At 42.7% G+C, this 19,944-nt stretch overlaps 2 protein-coding genes across 14 annotated transcripts in view; one reads left to right on the forward strand and one right to left on the reverse strand.

Annotated features, from left to right (window-relative positions):
* LOC137379651 (serine/threonine-protein kinase WNK1-like) overlaps window positions 1–19,944 on the reverse strand; it is a 275,316-nt gene that overhangs the window by 245,446 nt on the left and 9,926 nt on the right. The gene's annotated exons all lie outside the window — the stretch shown is intronic.
* The window catches only part of LOC137379652 (ninjurin-2-like), a 354,918-nt gene that overhangs the window by 78,792 nt on the left and 256,182 nt on the right, over window positions 1–19,944 (forward strand). The window contains exon 2 of one of the 4 annotated variants that reach the window (XR_010976877.1): window positions 9,027–12,766. The exons of the other annotated variants lie outside the window; for them this stretch is intronic. The gene's annotated coding sequence lies outside the window, so the exon portion shown is untranslated. Of the gene's footprint in view, window positions 1–9,026; window positions 12,767–19,944 lie in introns of those variants that run through there. 4 annotated transcript variants of the gene reach the window in all.

The following is a 19,944-nucleotide window of genomic DNA, read 5'->3' on the forward strand; positions in this document are numbered from 1 at the left end:
CTGCCAGGAATGGTGGTGGAGGCAGAAACCCTCAAGTCTTTTAAAAGGTACCTGGACATGCACCTGAAGTACTGTCACCTGCAAGGCTACGGACCAGCTGCTGGAAGGTGGGATTAGGTTGGGCAGCTAGTTTTGTTTTCGGCCAGCACACACACAATGGGCTGAATGGCCTCCTTCTGTGCTGTAATTTTTCTATGGCTCTATGATACCTGGCATTGATCTAGGCACTGGAAACGACAAAGGCATACCTTTCCCAGTCTACCCTGCAAAGTCCTCCTCACTAACAACTGTGATTTGGGCTAAAATTGGAAGAGCTGTTCCAGACAACTCAAGCAACAGCCTGACAGTCGTACTCACCGAACTGCACCTTACAGCCAATATTAGACTCCTCAATTTCAATCCCTGGGTATGTCCCATCCTATATATCTGGCCAGAGATGGCAGCACGGTAGTAAAAAATTGGAAAGGAGTGCCCCTGGGAGTAAAGGCCTGCTACCCGACCCAAACCCTACGGGGCCCGACAACCTGTCGGGTTCGGGTCGGGTCGGGCCCATCTTCCAGATCCGGCTTTCGGGGTCGGGCCAGACACACACAGTTAAATGCTCTGCTGGTAAGTATTGAAATTAAAATTAAAACTTACCCGAGCTGGCAGTCTGGGATGAAACTGAGTCTGCGCAGTGAGCGAGTGACGTCACTGTGACGTCATCACGCATGCGCTGCAGCTTCCTGGAGGTTCAGAATCCGAAGGTAAGTAAAGGGTTGGTCGGGTGCGGATCGGGTAGAGTTGGGCTCGGGCTCAGGTCTGCTGTGGTTCCAGGCGGGTTCTTTTTCCCTACCTGAGCAGGCCTTTACCTGGGAGTCTGCAACATTGACTCTGGATCTCATGAGGTCTCAACGCATCAGGTCAAACATAGGCAGAGAAACTTACTGCTAATTATCACCGACTATTCTCCTTCAGCTGATGAAATAGTGCTCCATGTTGAACACCACTTGGAAGAAGCACTGAGACTAACAAGGGCACAGAATGTACTCTGGGTAGGGGACTTGAACGCCCATCAATAGCTTGGTAGCACCTTGACTGACCAGGTCGGCCAAATCCTGAAGGACTTATCTGCGTGACTAACATAGAAACATAGAAAATAGGAACAGGAGTAGGCCATTCGGCCCTTCGAGCCTGCTGCGCCATTCATTATGATCATGGCTGACCATCCAACTCAGTAACCTGTTCCCGCTTTCGCCCCATACCCTTTGATCCCTTTAGACCCAAGAACTATATTGAACTCCTTCTTGAAAACATACAATGTTTTGGCCTCAACTGCTTTCTGTGGTAGTGAATTCCACAGGCTCACCATTCTCTGGGTGAAGAAATTTCTCCTCCTCAGTCCTGAAAGGTTTACCCCATATCTTTAGACTATGACCCCTGGTTCTGGACTCCCCCACCATTGGGAACATCCTTCCTGCATCTACCCTGTCAAGTCCTGTTAGAATTTTATAGGTTTCTACGAGATCCCCCTCACTCTTCTGAACTCCAGCAAATATAATCCTCACCGACTCAATCTCTCCTCATACGTCAGTCCCACCATCCCAGGAATCAGTCTGGTAAACCTTCGCTGCACTCCCTCTATAGCAAGAGCATCCTTCCTCAGATAAGGAGACCAAAACTGCACACAATATTCCAGGTGTGGCCTCACCAAGGCCCTGTATAATTGCAGCAAGACATCCCAGCTCCTGTACTCGAATCCTCTCGCTATGAAGGCCAACATACCATTTGCCTTTTTTACCGCCTGTTGCGCCTGCATGCTTACCTTCAGTGACTGGTGTACAAGAACACCCAGGTCTCGCTGCATATTCCCCGCTCTCAGTTTATAGCTATTCAGATTATAATCTGCCTTCCTGTTTTTGCTACCAAAGTGGATAACCTCACATTTATCCACATTATACTGCATCTGCCATGCATTTGCCCAATCACTCAACTTGTCCAAATCACCCTGAAGCCTCTCTGCATCCTCCTCACAACTCACCCTCCCACCCAGTTTTGTGTCATCTACAAATTTGAAGATATTACGTTTAGTTCCCTCTTCTAAATCATTATATATTGTGAATAGCTGGGGGCCTAGCACCGATCCCTGCAGTGACCCACTGGTCACTGCCTGCCATTCAGAAAAAGACCCGTTTATTCCTACTCTTTGTTTCCTGTCTGCCAACCAATTTTCTATCCATCGCAAAACGCTACCCCCAATCCCATGCGCTTTAATTTTACACGCTAATCTCTTATGTGGTACTTTGTCGAAAGCCTTCTGAAAATCCAAACAAACCACATCCACTGGCTCCCCCTCATCAATTCTACTAGTTACATCCTCGAAGAATTCTCGTAGATTTATCAAACATGATTTCCCTTTCGTAAATCCATGCTGACTGCCTGAATCTACCACTGTTTTCCAAGTGCTCTGCTATAAAATCTTTGATAATGGACTCTAGAATTTTCCCCACTACCGACGTCAGGCTGACTGGTCTATAATTCCCTGCTTTCTCTCTACCTCCCTTTTTAAATAGTGGGGTTACATTAGCTACCCTCCAATCTGTAGGAACTGTTCCAGAGTCTATAGAATCTTGTAAGATGACCACCAATTTATCCACTATTTCTAGGGCCACTTCCTTAAGTACTCTGGGACGCGTACCATCAGGCCCTGGGGATTTATCGGCCTCAATCCCATCAATTTCCCCAACACCATTTCTCTACTAATACCGATTTCCTTCAGTTCCTCCCTCTCACTAAGCCCCGTGTTCCCCAACATTTTTGGTATGATATTTGAGTCCACCTTTGTGAAGGCAGAACCGAGGTATGCATTTAGTTGGTCAGCCATTTCTTTATTCCCCATAATAAATTCCCGTTTCTGACTGTAAGGGACCTACATTTGTCTTCAATCTTCTTCTCTTCACATACCTATAGAAACTTTTACAGTCAGTTTTTATGCTCCCTGCAAGCTTGCTCTCATACTCTTATTTTCCCATTTTTAATCAATCCCTTAGTCGCCCTTTGCTGAATTCTAAACTGCTCCCAATCCTTAGGTCTGTTTTGTCTGGCAGATTTATATGCCTCTTCCTTGGATCTAATGCTATCTCTAATTTCCCTTGTAAGCCATGGTTTGGCTACTTTTCCCATTTTACTTTTGCGCCAGACAGGGATAAACAATTGTTGCAGTTCATTCATGCACTCTTTAAATGTTTGCCATTGCCTATCCACCATCATCCCTTTACGTAACATTTCCCAATCCGTCATGGCCAACTTGCCCCTCATACCTTCGTAGTTTCCTTTACTAAGATTCAGGACCCTAGTCTCAGAATCAACTAGGTCACTCTCCATCTTGATGAAGAATTTTATCATATTATGGTCGCTCATCCCCAAGGAGTCTCGCACCACTCGATTGTCAATTATTCCTTTCTCATTAAACAATACCCAGTCTAGGATGGCCTGTTCTGTAGTTGGTTCCTCAACGTATTGGTCCACAAAACCATCCCATATACACTCCAAGAATTCCTCCTCTGCGGTATTGAGACTAATTTGATTTGCCCAATCTATATGCAGATTAACGTCACCCATAATTACAGATGTTCCTTTATCGCACGAGTATCTAATTTCCTGTTTATTGCCATTCCCAACATCACCACTACAGTTTGGGGGTCTATATACAACCCCCACTAACATTTTTTGCCCCTTAGTGTTTCTCAGCTCTACCCATACAGATTCCACATCGTCAGAGCTAATATCTTTCCTCACTATTGCGTTAATTTCCTCTTTAACCAGCAATGCAACTCCACCGCCTTTTGCTTTTTGTCTGTCCTTCCTAAATACTGAATACCTCGGATGTTAATTTCCCATCCCTGGTCACCTTGCAGTCATGTTTCCGTAATCCCGACTCTATCATACCCGTTTACATCTATTTGCACGATTAATTCATCCAATTTATTGCGAATGCTCCGCGCATTAAGGCACAAAGCCTTAAGGCTTGTCTTTTTCACATTACTTGCCCCCTTCCCACTATTTTTCATTGTGGCCCTGTTTGATTCTGGCCCTTGATTTCTCTGCCTATCACTTTTCTTATTCCCCTTACTGTCTTTTGTTCTCGTCTTTCATCCCCCCTTCTCTCGCTATTTCTACTCTGACTAGCACGTGGCACTGGTAGTAATCCTGAGATCACTACCTTTGAGGTCCTGCTTTTCAACTTACTTCCTAGCTCCCTATATTCTGTTTTTAGGACCTCATCCTTTTTTTTTAACCTATGTCGTTTGTACCAATGTGTACCACGACCATTGGCTGTTCACCCTCCCCCTTCAGAATGTCCTGTAACTGCCCTGAGACATCCTTGACCCTAGCACCAGGGAGGCAACATACCATCCTGGAGTCTCTTTTGTGGCCACAGAAACGCTCATCTATTCCCCTTACAATTGAATCCCCTATACCTATTGCATTCCCACAATTTTCACTCCTCCCCTGTGCAGCAGAGGCCTGCAGATCAAGAAACCAAGAGGGAAAAACCTACTTGATATTATCCTCAGCAATCTACCCATTGCAGATGTATCTGTCCATGTCAATATTGGTAGGAGTGACCACCCCTCAGTCCTTCTGAAGAAGTCCCATCTTTCCATTAACTCAGTATGTGTTGCATGGCACCACCACCGTGCTAAATGCAATAGATTCCCAACAGATGTAGCAGCTCAAAACTGAGCATCCATGAGGCGCTATAGGCCATCAATAGCAGAATTGTATTCAACCACAATTTATAACCTCATGGCCCAGCATATCCCTTACTCCAGCATCATCATTAGGCAAATGATCAACCCTGGTTCAATGAGTGTAGGAGAGCATGCCAGGAGCAATATCAGGCATATCTTCTAAAAATACAGGCCAACCTGGTGAAGCTACAACATTAGACTACATGCATGCTTAACAGAAGTAGCATGCGATAAACTGAGCCAAGCGATTCCACAGTCAATGGATCAGAACAAGGCTCTGTAGTCCTGCCACATCCAGTTGTGAATGGTGGGGGACAATTGAACGACAAACCGGAGAAGAGGCTCTGCAAGCATTCCCATCCTCAATGAATGGGGAGTCCAGTACATCAATGCAAAAGACAAGACTGAAGCATTTGCAACCATCTTCACCCAGAAGTGCTCAGTGGATGATCCATCTTGGCCTCCTCCTGAGGTCCCCAGCATCACAGATGCCAGTCTTCAGCCAACTTAATTCATCCCGTGTGATAAAGCAATGGCTGAATGCACTGGATACAGCAAGGTTATGGGCTCGACTATATCCTGGCTGTAGTACTGAACACATGCTCCATAAATAGCTGCGCCCCCAGCCAAACTGTTCCAGTACAGCTACAACACTGGTATTTACTATACAAATTTGGAAAATTGCCCAATTGCGTGCCCACAAAAAGCAGGACAAATCCATTCCGGCCAATTATCTCACCAATCTGCTCTCGATCAGCAGCAAAGTGATGGAAGGTGTTGTCAACAGTGCTATCAAGCGGCACTTACTCAGCAATAACCTGCTTGCTGATGCTCAGTTTAGGTTCTGTCAGGCAAACCCCAAGACTGAGGAACACATTATTTCACCACATGAACAGCAAAACGTAAAACTGCAAGCCCTGACCGGAAAGACATTTCCATGGTAACAGACAACGTTGAAACAATGGGGATCTAGCAGTTGCTTCTCCAATACACAGAAGTGGTCAGACCAGTATTGGACACATGACTGACTGGCTGGCGTTTTTGAATTTGAACTTCCAACCAAGGAGGTTGAGGACTTGGGAGTTTTTTTTTTCTAATTTGAACTTGCAACAAAGGTTTTTGAGAACAGACAACGCCATGTGCTCATGGACTGAGAAAATCTCCTCTCCTGCCTGTCTGCTTGCTTCATCTCTTGACACAGAACTGAATCTTGTGAAAACACATGAAACTCAAAGAGCAAAGCGTTTGCAACGCGAACAAAGTTTTAAGAGGATTACTGGGCCACAATGAATGAACCTTAGCTTCAATCAAGGACTACAGCGAGCTCGAGAAACAACAAAATCGTGCCTCAAACTGTTCTACTTATCTTTTCTTCTGCTCTTTTCGGTCTCTATTTTTGCATGTTTGTATCATGCGTGCATGCCAGCGTGAGCGCGTCGTATATCCGTAGGCATGAACCGTATTTGATTTATTAAACCTTAAACTTACTTTGTGATTCTTGACAACGCAGCCGGCCGCTAACGTCATCCGACTGCGCCAACGGGCTCCTGCTCTCTGCGCATGCGTGCATTCCGCATTGTCAGGACTGGTTCACGCATGCGCAGATGACGTCATCGCTCAACACGGGAGAGAGAGCAAGCTGGGAGAGAGCGGGGTAAAAAGGGGGAAGAGAGCGGCCGAACAGCTCGATGGTGGCAGGTGTGCTCTCCTCCTCCACCCACCCCCCACCCCCGGCCGCTCTCTCCGGCAATTGTGTGCTGCCATGTGTTTACGTTGCCTTTGTGAGATTATTTGAGCAGTGCCATCTTTAGTCCTGGCAGCTGCCTGAACGTCGCTGACAGTGACATTTTAGTTGAACAGGCTGCATTTGCGCACGTGCCAGTGCAGCGGCACTTAGTGGTTGCGTTGTCAGCAGGTGCAGCCTTAATAAATTTCCTCTTTCTGTTTTCAACCAAAGAAAGCCTGTTTGAGCTCGTTTCCTTGCCTTATAATTAGAAACAGTGAACAAGGATTCACAAAAAAACCTTACTACAAGATCACCAGGTAAACATAGCAAAAGACCCCTAAACATTGCTCACCTGGTCGTAACAATTCCGAAAGGGCCACTCATCTCCAAACCTCATTACAGTTTTGGTCCAAATGTGGACTGAAGAGCTAAATTCCAGTAAAGTGAGAGTGACTGCCCTTGAAATCAAGAAACATTTGACTGAGTAGCATCAAGGAGCCTGAACAAAATTGAAGTCAATGAGAATCAGGGGGAAACTCTCCTCTGGTTGGAGTTAAACCTTACACAAAGAAGATGGTTATGGTTGCTGAAGGCCAAACATCTCAGCCTCAAGACATCGCTGCAGGAGTTCCTCAGGGTAGTGTCCTAGGCCCAATGATCGTCAGCTGCTTCAATGACCTTCCCTTCCATCATAAATTTAGAAATGGGGATGTTTGATGATTGCAGGGTGTTCAGTACCATTCATAACCCCTCAGGTACTGATGCAGTCAGTGCCCCCATGCAGCAAGACCCAGATAACATTCATGCTTGGGCTGATGTGAACGTTAGTTGCCACTTAAGTGCCAGGCAATGGCCATCTCCAACAAAAAAGAGGACCTAACCATCCGCCCTTGACATTCAGTGACAATACTAGTGCTGAATCTCCTAACATCTTTGGGGTTACTTTGACAGAAACATTAATGGAACAGCCATATAAATACTGTGATTACAAGATCAGATCAGAGGCTGGGAATTCTGCAGCGAGTAACTCACCTCCTGACTCCCCAAAGCCTGTCCACCATCTACAAGGCACAAGTCAGGAGCGTGATGGAATACTCTACACTTGCCTGGATGAGTGCAACTCCAACGACACTCAAGAAGCTCACCACCGCCCAGGACAAAACTGCTGCTTGATCGGCACCCATCCACCATGGGTACATGGTGACAGCAATGTGCATCACCTACAAAATGCGCAGCAGGAGCTAATGCTCCTTCGACAGTATCTTTCAAACCCACCACTTCTACCTCGAAGGACAAGTGCAGCAGATGAATGGGAACACACCACCTTCAAGTTCCCCTCCAAGCCAATCATCATCCTGACCTGGAGCTATATCACCGTTCCTTCACTGTCACCAGATCAAAATCCTGAACTCTTTTCTCAGTGGCACTGTGGGTGTACTTACACCACATGAACTGCAGCAGTTCGAGAAGGCAACTCACCAACACCTTCTGGAGGGCAATTAGGGAAAAGCAAAAAATGTTTGCCTTGCCAGCAACACACTCATCCCATAAATGAACACATTTTAAAAAGTTACACAGGGATCAGATTTCACAGGACAGCATCTAGTTCAATGCGGGAAAGTGCGAGGTCATCCACTTTGGTAGGAAGAATAAAAAGATTTAGATGGAGAAAGACTACAAAATACTGCAGTACAGAGGGATCTGGGTGTTCTTGTACATGAAACACAAAGTTAGCATGCAGGTGCAGCAAGTAATTAGGAAGGCAAATGGAATTTTGGCCTTTATTGCGAGGGGGTTAGAGTTTAAAAATGGGGAAGTCTTGTTATAACTGTAGAGGGTGTTGGTGAGGCCACACCTGGAGTACTGCATACAGTTTTGGTCCCTGTATTTAAGGAAGGATATACTAGCTTTGGAGGCAGTTCAGAAAAGGTTCACTAGGCTGATTCCTGGGATGAAGGGGTTGTCTTATCGAGAACGGCTAAACAGGTTAAGCCAATATTCATTGGAGGTTAGAAGAATGAGGTGATCTTATTGAAACATAAAAGATTCTAAGGGTGCTTGACAGGGTAGATGTTGAGGATATGTTTTCACTGGTGGGGGAATCTCAAACTAGGGGACAGAGTGACAGAACAAGGGGTCACATATTTAAAACTGAGATGCGAAGGAATTTCTTCTCTCAGAGAGTGATGAATCTCTGGAATTCTCTACCTGAGAGAGTTGTGGAGGCTAGGTCACTAAATGTATTTAAGGAGGAGGCAGATAGATTTTTGAAATCTCCGAGTCGAGGGTTATGCGGAGCAGGCCCAAAAGAGGAGTTGAGGCCTGGGACAGATCAGTCATGATCTTAGTGAATGGCGGGGCTGAATGGCCAACTCCTACTTCTTATGTTCTTATGTCAGAGTATTCCCATACAGCTCCCGACATTGTGTTAGACTTATTCTAGAAATTCAGGTTGGCCGTTTGAATTGTCTTTTTCAGCTAACCTTTTAATACATAATTGTTCAAACTTAGATCAAACTTCTAAGATTAACTTTTTACTTATCTTAATCTGTTATTTGCCCTTGCAGGCCTGATCAGAAAGACTGGCACTAACATATCACCTACAATCACAGGATGTCCCAAAGCACTTTGCAGCCAAAGAAGTAAATTTTGGAGAGCAGTCACTGCTGTAATGTAGAAAACGCTGCAGCAAATTTGTATACAACAAGCTCCCACAAACCGCAATGTGATAATCACACTGTTTTCGTGACGTTGATTGAGGGATAAATCCCCTGCTCTTCTTCAAAATAGAGCTGCGGATTCTTTTACCATTATAGTAAAATTATTTTATAAAAATAAAAGCCATATAGCATAAAAGTGTCTTCTATCCAACTGTACATCCTGCAAAGGAGAATAATCACCAGTTTCGAACAAGAAACTTTCCAAAATTTTTTGCTGATTTGTGCCTTTATGCAATTATGATACTTTAGTCATTAACGTTTCAGTTAGTTCACAAGAGGCTTGTTTTATGTTTGATAAATTATTGAATGGTACTGACAGACTGAGGATTAGAAAGTGGGAAGAGTAAATATCACTTGAGCTGGAAAACAACTCTGAACACACTGGAGCTACAGTCCCCACAAACAGGTTCTCCCACTTCAGGGTGAACTTTAATATAACCAACGACTAAGTATATTTCAACTGGCAGCTAGCTCCTCAACCCATAAAAACCGAAAGCACAACAATCACCATAATGCAATTCTTCTAGTTTATTTTGAGAATCGTTGCATTTACAGAATTCTATAAAAGCACTAAAATAAATCAGCTTCTCCTGCATTTATGAAAAGTAGCTGCCAAGTATCCATTTTCAAATGGATATGGGAAATTAACCAGTTAGAAATATGAAGATTATTGGAACCAAGTTTGCTGTAAAATCCAACAGTTGAACAACTTGCAAATGTTTGATATCTTGGTGATATGAAGAATGGCAACTGCAAGGCAATTAACATTCTCGAAAGTGATTCCACAGGAGTACAGTTCAGAAAAAGAGGAAAGTGAAGATATTTTTCTTGGTGAAAGGGAGGAAAGAAATTAAATTAGAGGGGAACATACAATACTAGAGAAGGAGAGACATTTTTTGGTTGGGAGAGTGAAAGGAAAAAGAAAACAATTAAGATTCACCTACAATTGTTTTTCACTTTTGCCAGTCACACCAGTGGAGGCCAAAGAAGTCAAATGTCTCAGTGAGAATGCTCAGCATACATGTCTGTCGAGGAGTGGGGGAAAGTAAGAAATAGAAAATTCATGTTAGATTTGGTTTCTGGCTAAATTTCCAATATTAAAATGAAAACTGATCCTTCTCTGCTAAAAAGATGACACGTACTTTCTATAAAAAACAATCGCCGCCCCAACCAGAAATTGGTTCTGGAATCTGTTTTGAATGTTTGCTCAGAGTCCCCACTCATCATACAATCCAACAACATGTCCTAAAGATCTATTATCTTCTAGGGAAAATGGACTGTCCAACTTCTAACCTAGCTCTTCCCTTGCCCAACTTATATTCACAGCCTCTGGTCTTGCCCAATCTATTAAACTGAACTCTACCTAGTTTTTTTAAACTATTCTGAAGTTCAAAAAGGTATAGAGGATAGGTAACAAATAGACTGGAGCTATGTGCAGTTTAGCAACAGTCATAGGGGTTATGCAATTTATCAGCATTGGCAGGGGTTCTAGGGCTTTGACAGTATTGGGGGTCTTCTGCATTATGGCAGCATTGTATAGGAAGATCGCAGGATTTGGCACCACTGGGGGGGTAGAATGTGGTGTTTAGCGAGGTACGGTAGCAGTTGGGAGCAGCAGTTCCCAGGTTCCATCAGTACTGTGAGCAGAGGACTTCAGGGACTGGAAGAGTAGAGGTACCTGTGATTCAAGCTCTGCAAACTTCAGGGGAGTTAGCAGTATCTGTCAGAATAGGCTGCTAAGGGTCCCAAGGCATATCAGCAAAAGGTGGTAATATCATTGCTAGGAACAGGCCAGGGGAGTGGGTGTTGGGGGAAAAAAAACTTATTGGATCTCAGGTGGGATACAGAGCAGAGTCTGAGTGCACCAAGGCATGGAACATTCTTGGATGCAAGAACACTAGCACAGCCACTGCTCTGGCAGTACCGAGGTAGGAGATATACACTGTGCAGTCCAATCAGGCCCTGGTCTGGTCTGTTGCTGGCCATCTGCCTGAACAACTTTTTAAAAAGCACACACATCATACTGTCAAATGCCTCAAGCCCCATATTTCACAATGTAACTTGTTATGCCCAGTAAAGACATATCATATTCTGAACTTTTAAGATACAAACGTCGTTCAATGTGGACGGACTCTTTGAAATTGACTTTTCCTTTAAAGAGTGGACCATGCGCAGCAAAGATGGCCAAAAGGTCAGATGACCTGGCCTGTGTTTTCAAAAACTGCCTCAGTGTCTCGAAAGGGCAAAAGGATACATTCCAGACTAAGAGGTGTCAACTACACCCATCCTGAAACCATCAAGAGACATTCTTTCTGAAACAAAGGTGGTGATTGTCTTAACCTCCTTCCTCCCCCTCACCATCCCCCACAACCCCTCAGGATTAATGTCTAACAACAAACCAGTATGTGGCTAATCAACCTAAGACCATCACCATATTTGGAAAAGGAACAGTCAGAAGTCACATGGTCAGGGCAGCCATGTTTGTCTTTTTAAATCATTAAATGCTAACTACAAAAGCAGCAGCAGAGGTCTTTCCAACTCAGCCATCAAGTCAGCAAGTTAGTCAGTCTCTCTCTAACCACACAGTCAACATCAAAGGCTACCTTGAATTTCAGTGCGAGAGCGAGAAGTTCTAGCTAACATTTGAACCCTGCTGAGACAAGCTGAAAGTCAACTACAAAAGAGAATGCCTTTTAAAAACCACTCCTCCACCTGCAAAAACTGAATTAAGACATCAGCACTGTCTTCAAAACTGAAATGAACCACCAGATGTCTTCAGCAACCCAGCAAATATGCCTCCAACTTTAAAACTCACCTTCTGAGAAGCTCCCACAAGTTTTCCTGAAACATACTTTTATACCTTGAACTCTTAACATCTCTACTACCCTTTCCCTTCTATCCTCGAGAGTCCATGAGAGCGAATGCGTATGTGGGTGGTGTTGCAAACATTTCAAGTATTGTTTAATAAATATTTAACCTCCAGTTTTTAAACCGGTGAGAAAACCTGTCACATTCTATTCATCTGGCAAACAAAACACAGGGGCTGAAACACTAATCTGAACAAAAACCACTGTCTGTGGTCAATTGAGAGGTGAACAGTGGAAACCAGCTATGCCATCACCCACCTGGCCATGAACTGTTTTCTGAATGTTTGTTGCACTGAAGAAACACATACACACCAAGCCAAAAGAAAGCACGGTGGATTACCCAAGAAGAAAAAAAAATCAATTCTTTGCTTTAGAAAGATCAGAAGAGCCAACTGCTATTTATCTAGCTTTCTGAAATATAACATAAGCAGTTTAAATGCAGCAATAGCAAAAGTTTAAACATTACCTGAAGAATAAATAAAACGCTGAGATGTATTTTGGAATCACTTGGAAGAAAGTCAGAAATCTTGTTAAACGATTGTGAGAAGATCCTACTGCTACTTTGTAAAGGATTGCGCTAACTGTTGATAAGTCATCTCCCTGAGGCTAAAGAGATAGCCGGGGGTGAAACTATCAACTGGAAGCAAAGGCTTTTGGAGACCGGCTGAGGCTTTGTAGTAAAAATGTTATCTAAAAAGACAATAAAGACAAAAAATACATTGTGGATAAAATTCATTTATTCTGAAATACTTTATCTTTTTATGTTTATATTTTGTTCAAAATTTTTTGTGTGTTAGATGATAAAGTGCTACACCAAGGAATTTTACTTATAAGCTTAATTGGTTCACCTTGCCATTTTTTACTCGTGGGATCTTCTGACTGGTCATTTAGATTTGGCTGTTTCTGCACATTTTTGAAATTGATGCCCGTTGGTAGTTCGCTACCATTTCAGTTCTGATCTATTTTCTTTTGCAGCCGGACACGAAAATGGCAGGGGAAAAGAGTTACATTTACTGGAAGAATGCACCATATGCAAGACTTAATAGCAAATCTTCTGTGGCCTTGCGCATGTCGAGACAAAAGCATATGCTGTTCCATACTAGATAACCATATCAGGACCACTGATTTATGATGATTTAGTGAAACTGAGTATTGAATTACCAAAGTACCAAATAACATGATATCGTTCATGGAAATTATAAATCACAGGCGTTTATTCAAATATGTTACTTTTATGCATTTTTTAAAAATATGCAGGGCATAGTGGAAGATGTTTCAGGTTGCAGCAGTAGAGGAAATGGTGCGATTAGATAGTTTGTGGTGGGAACTTGGTCCAGAGGTATGAAAGCAGTCGGACAGATGTTGGAGGTGAAAAGGGGTGCTGGGAAGGTCATTGGAACATAGGAAAGGGAGCAGGAGTAGGCCATCTGGCCCCTTGAGCCTGCTCCACCATTCAACTAAATCATGGCTGATCTTCTATCTTAATGCCATTTTCCTGCACTATTCCCATACCCCTTGATGTCTTGACTATCTAAGAAATCTAGCGATCTGTCTTGAACATAATCAATAACTGAGGCCTCCACAGCCCTCCAGGGTACAGAATTCCAGATTCATCACCTTCTGAGTGATGAAATTCCTCCTCATCTCAGTCCTCAATGGCCTAACTCTTATTTTGCGACTGTGCCCTGGTTCTAGACACCCCAGCCAGGGGAAACATCCTTCCTGCACCTACCTGTTGAGCCCTGTAAGAATTTTGTACCTTTAATGAGATCATCTCTCATTCTAACCTCCAGAAAATACAGGCCCAGTCTCCTCAACCTCTCCTCATTGAACAATCCTTGGATCTCAGGGTCTGTGATTGCTGGGAACATGATCCAGATGTGAGAGCACCGAGATGGGGAAGGAGGGCTAGTGAGTGTAGAATACTAGAAGAATCTCAAATTTGGCAATTTTGGTCAGAGTCGAGTTGAAAGGAGAAAAAAGTGCAGGGTGAGAGCGCACTGGCAATGAGGTTTGAGATCAAACAGCAATGGGTGGTGGATGGTGGATGGTGGAATTTTGGAGCAGCAGGCTGGCTCAGAGCATTGGGGGGAGTGACTACTAAGGTCTGGAGCCACTGATGGTCATGCAGCACTCAAGACTTGGAAGCAAGTTGCAAGGATTTGTGATAAATGCAGAGGGGAATTTTGGTGTTCAAGTGTTTAAGAGATGGGGATAAATGAACACAGAGATATCTGCGTACTTACAGATCTAAAAGCATGCTTAAAGGGGAAAGTGGGCTCTCAAATTTCTCCATCACCTCCAAGAAGTTCTTTCCTCATGAGAGAGCTCGGAAGCCATGTTCTGCTTATTTAAAGCTTACAGTCTGCATTTACAATAGACAGCCAATTGTCTATCTACCATAACTACCTAAAAAAGCTACCAGATGAGCGTTGGGGAAGTCATCCGCCAGTCTCCAACCTCCCACCAATTTGAGCCAAGTGCAACAGGCGAGCTCCACATCATGACTCATTACCTGTCCAAGTTCCTCAAAACATGAATGCGTCTGAAATAATAATTTTCAGGTCATAGTCAGGCACATGTAGCACTTTTCCTGAGTATGTCAGCAATGAGGTGGAGAAAGGCTACCTCTATGGTCCACTTAAATGAGAGCAGAAGCAAGATCAAGCACAATACATGATCTTTGAGGCCTACTATGTTAGTAAAATGGATCTTAAATTGAAAGTTTTGTACTCAGTATACAAGGGCGGCACAGTGGTTAGCACCGCAGCCTCACAGCTCCAGCGACCCGGGTTCAATTCCGGGTACTGCCTGTGTGGAGTTTGCAAGTTCTCCCTGTGTTTGCGTGGGTTTCCTCCGGGTGCTCCGGTTTCCTCCCACATGCCAAAAACTTGCTGGTTGATAGATAAATTGACCATTAGAAATTGCCCCTAGTATAGGTAGGTGGTAGGGAAAATATAAGTACAGGTGGGGATGTGGTAGGAATATGGAATTAGTGTAGGATAAGTATAAATGGGTGGTTGATGGTCGGCACAGACTCGGTGGGCCGAAGGGCCTGTTTCAGTGTTGTATCTCTGAACTAAACTAAAGTAATCCATATGAACACAGATGCTCAATTTATGGCCATGTCTCAGCTTAACTTCAGAATTTACAAAGTCCCAAGTAGACAGTTGTCATATATACCCTTTACAAAATGCAACCATTTTACTCAATCTATCAGCCTTAATCAAGATTACACTACAAAAGAAATTTCAGAGTACACATTATGGATGGTTAACAACTTACTGAACCAAACCCAAGTTGATGTGTAAATAATTAAAACTCCAACTATTCTTGACATATGGAATAAAAATGATTATGGACAAAGATTCTTTGGAAACAAGTGCTGACAGATCATGGTTTTACTTCGCAACTGTGGAATTGACCTGCCATAGTCTTGACTGGTTTGTTTGCTGAAACCATAATTTGTGCCCTTGTTACCTCTATACTCAACTATTCCAATGCTCTCCTGCCTTGCTTCCCACCTTGCACCCTGCGTAAACTTAAGCTCACCCAAAACTCTGCAATGCCCTAACTTGCATCAAGTCCAATTTGCCCTTGCTCACTGATTTACTGTGGCTCTTGGTCCGGCAATACCTTGACTGTACAAGTCTCATGCTCGTTTTCACATTACTTCACGCCTTAACCCTCCCTACTTCTGTAACCTCCTCCAGCCCTACAATCAACATTCCCTCTAAGCTACGCTGCAGCACAACAACCCAGAGGTTTTCTCACAGACCGCGCACAAGTCAGCCTCTTCAGGTTACTGCCCATACACAACTACGCAAAAAAATTTCAAGGACCTGCACACTTAAATGAAGAGGCCACGCACAACACTTCTGGTCTCCTACACGCCACCAATTTTCTTCCCTTCACCAGTGGCAGCTACGCCTTCACCTACCTAAGCCCCAAGCTCTGGAACGCCCTCCTTAAACCTCGCCACCTCACTCTCCTCCTTTAAGATGGTCCTTAAAATGTACCTCTGACCAATCTTTTGGTCATCTGTCCTAATAGTCCCTCAAGTGGTCTGGTGGCACATTTTGTTCAAAATTCATTCCTGTGAAGCACCTTAGGATATTCTACTGCATTTAGGACACTATATGAATGCAACTTGTTGTGTGTGCAGTTAGTTTGATTAATTTAATTTTACCCTAAATGTATGAATGGGAGGACTGTCGTACACAATTTAGCTTTTCATCAACTAGCCTGGATTCCAGCAACGGGCCAAATGAGTAATACTGATCCCATCGCTACAAAACACCAACCTCTGCTTCTAACTTTTGCAGCAGAAAAGAAAACGTAAGGAAGAAAAGCACTTGGAGGGGGAAGGAAGAGTAGAGTAGAGACACAACTTGGGCAAGGTAAACAAGTAGAAGTGAACAGCAGTGCACGAATGAGCGACAGAAGTAAACACTGTGGAGCAAGGCTGAGAAAGAATATTTGCTACAGTACTTGAACATGTACTACGATATATATCTGTACAGAATAATGGGTTTAACTGCTTTGAAGAGAGATTGTTTATTTTATTTAGTTGAGTAATAGCTTATGATTTCAAAGATAGGTCCTTGGAGCATGAGGTCCAGTCAAAAAGGTGGTGTATAAATAGTGGTAAAGGGAGGAAGAGGGATCCAGGAGAATGGTCAGAAATTAGTGAGTGCTAATGACTGTATCCAAGGTCGCAGGTCAGGATAACCAAATGCAAGGCCCGAGGACAGCTACTAAACCACCAGGGAAAACAAGTAAGGTGTATAGCCCCGAGCTCAAAATTGGACTAATCCAGTCATAAATGCTTGTGGTAAACTTGCAAACAATATCATGCCCTTTTGTCATGTGAAAAATGGGTTTTAAATGTGGAAAGATATCCAAAAATACAGTTGCTGAGGGGGCAGTGGGGAAAAGGAGAAAAGAGAATGGTTTTCAGAGTTTGAAGACTGCATGGGGGCAAATAATGGCCAAAACTTGCGCCATGTTAAAACAGGTTGCAATCATTCGCACACCGAATGTTTACATGGGCAGTTGCAATGCTTTTTTAAAAAAGTACCTCAGAATTGTTATAGCAATATTAAGGTTTTTGTTAAGAGTGTGCCACACACACTTTTTTAAAAAATAGATACACCTATGTCTCTTTCTGTTGCATATGTGCACTCAGTCCTTAAACTTAGTTTTTCCTTTATCACTTTTTACATCAACCGTTAACAATAAAAATTCAAAAATACAAGCTTCATTTCGATACTTTTATCTCAGCAGTTGGAGAACATTAAACCACATCTGTACAATGAGCACACTCAAGTTTTCAGAATTTCCAGCATGCAATCTATGCAAAGATGACGGTTGCACAGTATCTCTAATCATCCTGAGAAATTGAAAGTTTCTTTGCTTTTTCAAAAAGATTGAAAGAAACTAGAGATTAAATAGTCAAAGCTTTATTTGAGGCAAGTTGACCATTTATTTAAATTTATATGAACAGACAACACCTGGGATTATGGTTTGGTGGTTGATGCTTAGAAAACAAAAGATTTGTAGAAAATGGATTACTGTTTATTGCTATTTGAAAAGTTAGTTCGAAAATCTTTTCTGTACCACTTTTAGACTTGAGGTTTTAAAACTTGATTAAATTATGAATGTTGAAACATTGAAGTAATTGTTTAGTTTTATGGATTTTTAAGACTGTAAATCAGAAAACTCACTGGTAGTGCACTAAATTTCCTCCTTTATGCTCCTGGCAGAGACCTGGAATGTACATCAGGAAATTGAAGCCCTCCAGCTCATGATTTTTCAATCATGAATGCAAGCAGAAGTTACATGTAACTGCTGTAAGGCAGGAAAATAAAGACATGAATTGGTTGATAGCTAAAGTAGTAATGGGTACCTAAAGGCACAAAGGGGTAGATTAAGGCCTGATGTTTTGATAGAGACCAATAGTTTGACTCCTATTTTCCTGGCACCCCAAAACCCCAACCCTCCACCCTGCCACCCAAGACTGTCAAAACTCATCTCTTCGCCCCCCCCCCCCCACCACCACCATATTGTTAGATCAAGGCACCCACTTACTGATACTGTTTTTTTTCCTTTAATTGTGTATGATGAGGACCAATTGAAACTGAAATACGATTCTTTTACAAACCACACCTTTAACTCAAAACTCCATAATATAAAACCCATCCTAAACAAAGCACAAGTACAAAGTCATTGATTTACTGAAACATGCGATCAAGGTTTAGCAAACCAGGGAATTTGAAGAGACAGGTGAACTAAAAACTTTTCCTTTTCATGGACAATACCGAACTGAAATGACTATACTTTGTGAGGCACTGTAGCAGAGTAATTTACAACCTCCTGACCAACTTAAACTTGGACCAGAATCAAACTAGTGACATGGGTTTTGTTTAAGCTGCCACTAATTCAGAGCACATAACTCAGCTTGAATGCATCATACTGCAGGGGTCATGTTTCTGCCAGTTCTGGGCTGATTGAATCAAAAAATATTCTTATCTGCTTGCCTTATACACCACACCATCAACAAAAATCACACTGAAGCTATCTCTTACATCACTACTGTTCTAACAGCAGAAAATAGTGTGGGAACAAGATGCAAGCTTATTTAGTCCCATGTTGGACACTGGACTGATGGATCTGATGATCACAGAACTTCAATTGCACAAGAACTATAGTCAAGTTATCATTGTATTTAAGTGGCTGAAGCGTTTTTAATAGCACCCTCAGTAAAGCAATCTTATTAACTGGCTGTGCTTAGTGCACAAGGGGCAGACATGAACTTTTATGAGCACTTTACCAAAAACCTCAAGGTTGCTTTTATGAAAGGTTGTAGTAATGCCATTTCACAAAAACAGCATTTTACTTACATTGCAACATAATCAAACAGGGAGACCATCTGATCCATTTTAACCTCCATCTAGAATACAAGCACATTCCTCCCACATCACACAAATCTCATTTTCTCCTCCACTATCCTACCCAAGGACTGTTCCAAATATTGATCATTCTTTGAATAAAGTATGGCCTCCCTTGCAAGAGTGCTTTTTAATATATTATCTTGTATAATTTTTTTCTTGAAAAAGATGACAGTGTTTTTAAGGTTTCAGAACTGTTGTATCTTCCATATTTCCTCAAAGTTCAATCCTTTGATGCTAAAATTTCACAGCTGTTCTCTACACCATTTGAATGTTTCTCTTGGGTCTTGTGACCAAAACTGAATATCAGGCCTACACTTGCTGTTCTTTTGGGTTCAACTTCATTAGTCTCGCCAGTAAGCAGGCCCCAAGTGCCTTATGAGGAGGGATTTACCTTTTCTGTCCAATATCTAGTCATATGGAAACATGACCCAGGGATTATAATAATGAAAATCTTTTGTTATTTGAAATGGATAGTACAATCTCACATGTATCTCCAATTTTCCAGACAACAGACTGACGAATACCCTCGTGAGAAGACCAGGCTAGTTTATTTCACAAATAATGTGAATGGAGAGCAAAACAGTGAATGTCACCCATTCTATAATTCTCCCTATAACAAAACAATAATGCATGCCACACAGTGTGCTAAATACACTTTTCTGACGAATAGTTTTTTTCCAATCTCTCCATTCAGTTTCTAACTTACCTTTAGTTGGACAGGAAGCTAGAAGCTTCCTTGGTGGCCCATCCACAGCACTTCATGTCTGGGGACTGGTCTGTTGAGCTGACAAACCCTACCAAACTGGATCAGGGAACTTCCTCCTGTGGCACCGGATCAGACAATTCCCTGCTGTGCTGAATGAATAGGCAGACGTTCTAACATGTCTGCAAATATATAGCAATGATTTTTTAATGAATTTCCTCTGTTTCAAGCCAACATGATAG

This window comes from Heterodontus francisci, chromosome 18, assembly GCF_036365525.1.
Source record: "Heterodontus francisci isolate sHetFra1 chromosome 18, sHetFra1.hap1, whole genome shotgun sequence".
Taxonomy (NCBI): Eukaryota; Metazoa; Chordata; class Chondrichthyes; order Heterodontiformes; family Heterodontidae; genus Heterodontus; species Heterodontus francisci.